Genomic DNA, 4,972 nt, shown 5'->3' on the forward strand with positions numbered 1-4,972 from the left:
AGAATAAATCCTGAAATTATACACTTAAAACAATCACTAGGATCCACATGCCCAAATGTGAGCAGACTCTTGGTTATTCAAAATTACTTTGCCCTTGGCCCTTCATCTTACTCCTCGTCTAACTGGATACAGCAACAGCAACCATTGCGTGATATGATTGCCTGGCCATGGTTAATTATTGCAGGAACTGGTGCATGGCCCAGTATGGGGCAAGCAGTTTCTTCCCTGGTTATTTAAACTAAGAAGTCTCTTTAGTGGTTTAATTATAATTTAGAAATTTAGTATCCATTTGGCTGTAACATTCTGCCATGAACTGCATAATGCAGAACATTAGAGGCAACAGAAACCAAAAAAGAGTCCCAAGATCTTTTTAGTGCTTAGTGTTAGAAAGTTCCTGAATTTTAGTTGCATTCTCTACCTATGGGTTCTGTCACATGCACTCTACAATGAATCCCTCTTTTTTTTTTTTTTTTTTTTTTTTTTAGGAAGGCTGTCATTAAATCCAGGAATGATTTCTTTTACTTGCATCCAAAAATAATTTGAACTAATAATCTAGTTCTGTCTCATTTTTTTGGCACGTTCTCAAAGATGTCTGATTTCAGTGTTTGATGAATGAAATACTCCAGATTGCCAATCAAGTGATGGATTTCTCTTTTTTGGATAAAACATTAATTTTTGCTATTAGAGTAAAAATGTTGGATAATACTGTGTATATAATTGATTGCATAATAATTTTATGAATTTTTAAAATGATCATTTAAAAATGACTTAGTAGAGAGGGATTTAAGAATAAAGAAATGCATTTTTTAGGCAAATATAGCCTGTCAACCTCATATGTGCTTTTAATATTTTGCAGGTGAAGTTTACTCTCTAGCTAAAATTATTCTTTTTCATATGAACTGAACAGGAGATTGGTTGAATGATAGTTTTTAATTTAAGAAGGAACAGTATAATGAAGACTGAAAAGCTATTCAGAAGCAAAAATACTCTCCTGAAAGTATTTTTTGTGTTCTATACAATGTTATTCATTTAATATTCACCTTTGAATATTGAAATTCTGTGATTCATCAAATACATTCTCTCATGACATAGAAGACATGTTTTAAGAATTTAGCTATTCATGAAGATCCATTTATGATTTCCTATTTCTACTTTAGTGAAATAGTTATGTGCAGGATGTTAGAATGGAATTCCCCTGCTTCACTGTCAGCTGAGGTGCCCATGCAGTGAATGTCAGGGTGCCAAAAGAGGAAAGTGCCAAGTGCTAATTGTATGGGAGAAATGCAAAGGGACCTGTTCTTTTACATTTTACCCCCATTAAACTGATTGCGGTACTGATCTCCAAAAGCATAAAATACACCTGTTACTGAAGTAATGGGAAATTAATATACAGGCTGATACATTGGTGAGGACTCAGAGAGGGCTGCTGCTCTAATGTAATGCAGCTTGTGGACAGAAGGAAGAATGAGGATTTTCCATGGGCCAGAAATGGACATCACAGGAGTGTGAGCTGGCAAATGTAGGTTTTTATTGGGCCTATGCAATAGTGCTCTCTGTAGGAGCAGGGAGGTCTCAGCAGGAGGCTAGGGCAGTGCCATTGACCTCCTGTTGAGGAAGGAATTCCCGTGGCCTGCCTTCCTCAAAGGAACCACAGCAGAAGGAGCCCAGAAAGCTCCAGGCTAACTTCCAATGGTTCTTTTTTTTTTTTTAAATATTTTTTAGTTGTCAATGGTCCTTTATTTTATTTACTTATATGTGGTGCTGAGAATTGAACCCAGTGCCTCACACATGCTAGGCAAGTGCTCTACCCCTGAGCTACAACCCCAGCCCCACAATGGTTCTGATTCAGGTAAAACTTGTCCCCTTACCCCACAGGTCAGTACTGATAGAAGCTAAAACCACCTTTAGATGGATTTTGAGGGAAGACATAGAAATGCAGAAGCTGTCTATCACCCCATTCCTGTTACAGTTTTGAACTGTAGCATTTCCATTTCCAACAACTGGAAAGAAAGTAGAAAATTTTGACATGAAAGCCAACTTAAAGCTTTATTATCTTGAATTGGGCTTTGTAATATGTAAACAAATATATTTAATGATACAAGGGACCTATAGAGGCTCCCAGAATTTTCTTATAGGGAGAATTATCTCTTAAAAAAGTATAAACAGATGGTAGAAGATACTTTTAAATTTTATGAAAGTTTTCAAATATGTAAAACTTTAAAAAATAATGATATAATAAATTTGTTCTATACAACTGAATTATATCCTCCCCAAATTCATATCTTGAAACTATTACCCTTCATGTGGTTGAGTTTGGAAATGGGGCTTTTAGGAGTTAAAGTCTAATGGGTTTATTGGAGCAGAGTCCTAATCCAATAGAGTGGATGGTCTTAAAAGAAGAGGCTTGTCTCTCTGATGGACTCTCAGAGGAAAGGTATGTGGATACACAGCCAGGAGGCAGCCACCTGCAGGCCAAGAAGAGAGCCCTCACCAGAACCCAGCCGTGCTGGCACCCTGGACGCATACTGCATTCTCCAGAACTGGGAGAAGATCAATTTCTGCTTTGTAAGCTACCCAGTCTGTGGTATTTTGTTCTGGAAGGAAGCCTCAGTGCATGAATATACCCTCTATTCATCGCCTGTTTTCAGTTCTTGTCCACATGGCTTTGCACTGTTTCCTTCATCTCTGCCTGCCTGCCTGCCTGCCTGCCTGCCTGCCCTCCCTCCTCCCTTCCTTCCTATTAAGGCTGTTTTACATCATATAGTATATCTTCATTTATCTTAATTGTCAGATTTAATTTTGTATTTTCTTTAAGATAAAATGTTGGTTGTCTTTATAATCATTCTTTTTAGTCCTTTTGCCAATTTCATCATATGTCATTTTAGGTTTTTGCTTTTCTGTTAATAGTTTTTTTTTTTTTTCAGGTTTTTAGGTCACATTTTCTAGTTCCTTGGTTGTTAATTTTGTACTTAATTGCTAAATGTTGTGATTTTTATGTTGCTGAGTTTTGGATTTTGTCGTCTTAAGGATCATTGAAGGTTTTTTTCTGGAAATAATTTTTTCACCTGTTTAGTCCATTTGTTCAGTTTCTAATGCAGGGTGGGTAGACAAATCTGATCTCAGTTACTCTAGCACAGCTACAAGTGAAGATCCCCCACTTCACTAGATTTTAAGACAAGTTTTGGTGTAGGAAATTAACTTCTGCAAGGTAAACAAAATATACAAAACTGCCCAAAATGTATTTCATGTTTATAAAATGGACATTTTATCACACTTAGAGGAACTAATTGTGAAACATCGTTAGGTAGAAATAGAGGCCTCCGTATTTCTTAAGAACGTTTCCTACTTCTCAAGACAAAACCATATAATTAAGTCCTGTTAGATCAGTTAAGGAAGCATTACTGCTGAGGGTCTATATAATTTTTGTTATTTTCTTTTGACTTTGGAAGAACGTTTTTTAATTGTCCATATACCTTATAATTATATCATTTTTAAAGACTGGATTTGATTATATTTTAAGGAATCATTAATTTTTGGTTTATATGACTTTTAGAAACTTCTTTTTTCTGAGCCAATTTGTATGGCTGGAAATGATAAAAAAATTTCTCTCTCCCTTTTTTACTCTTACATAAAGGGCTATGAGGGGACACTAATTTGGAACCATTTATTCATCTCCAGAAACCAAATAAAGGTTGCTAGAGGTTTCATTTTGTATTTATTATAGAAATTACATTTTCAACAACATTGGACCCCTAATAAGTAAATATATAATAGGCTATAGTTTTAGGATAAACCAGGAAGAATATTTAGAAGATCCCATATTGCTAAAGATATAAAACAAATCCAAACAAGAGGCCCATTAAGTGCACTGTTCTCTGTTCCCTCTTATGCCCATTGCTAACATCTCAAACTCAGTAGAAGCTTCTTAATGAGCTGATCATATCAAAACCCACCCTCAACATAGCCACCAGTAGTGTGGAATCAGTTATCTAGGAACAGGCAAAGTCAAAATTGGAACCAGAAACTAACAGAATTCAGGACAGTGTCAAATTTAGTACTGTCCAGTTGCTCAGTTACTTGACATGTGGCCTGATTTCAACAGCCTGCCTGAAAGAATTGTAGATGTGACTTTTGGGGTCTGGAATAAACCCAAATAATTTTCACAGGATGCTCACATAGTTTTAAAAGAAAATTGTGCTAGCAAAAGTACTGCCAGGTTGGTCTAAAAGGAACAGACTGTTGAAGATGAAAAAGGGCCTCTGGGCTCCCAACTTTCTATGTCCAGGAGGAAGGCTGAGAAGCAGCTGTAAACATGGTACAGTTTTTATTGAAAAGAAAAGACATTGCAGAAGGAGAGGCTGAGAGCTTCGGTAGTAGAACAGAGCACTCCAGGGAGAAGAACTGGGCCCCAAATAAGGGATGTTTCCTGCTCCCTGACAATGTGTGATGAGGTGGATTTCAGAATTGATATGGACCAGTGACTACTATTTGCTTCTTGCTTTCTCTTCTTTTGAATGAGCCCTTTTTAGTTTACCTGTTCTTGTCTCACCAGTATATGTACCTTTTAGGGAATAGATGGAGATTCAAGATGTCAGGTTAGAGAAAGGCTGGATTTCCAGTTGCCCCAAGGTTTGGGATTGAAGCACCAGAAGTACTGCTTCTCAGCAAGGAAGATGAGAGGTAATTCACTGAAATTCAGTATCAGCCAGAGACTCTTAGAAACCCAGAAATTTGAGTGCATGCAAGAAAGCCAAGCTGGTGAAGCCAAACTGGTGGTGGCAGTGGCAGTGGCAGTGGCAGCAGCAGCAGCGCCAGCACCAGTTCACCCCAGAGGGGAGGGATCACACAAGCAGCAGAAAAATGGACAATTTTGGCATGGGAACACCTGTCCAACAGAAAACCAGTCTGAACTTAGCTGAGCCAGAGGCTGCACAGGGAGCTGGTATTTGAAAAGTGCTCTGTGTTTCCTTTA

Source organism: Urocitellus parryii, chromosome 10 (genome assembly GCF_045843805.1).
Source record: "Urocitellus parryii isolate mUroPar1 chromosome 10, mUroPar1.hap1, whole genome shotgun sequence".
Lineage (NCBI taxonomy): Eukaryota > Metazoa > Chordata > Mammalia > Rodentia > Sciuridae > Urocitellus > Urocitellus parryii.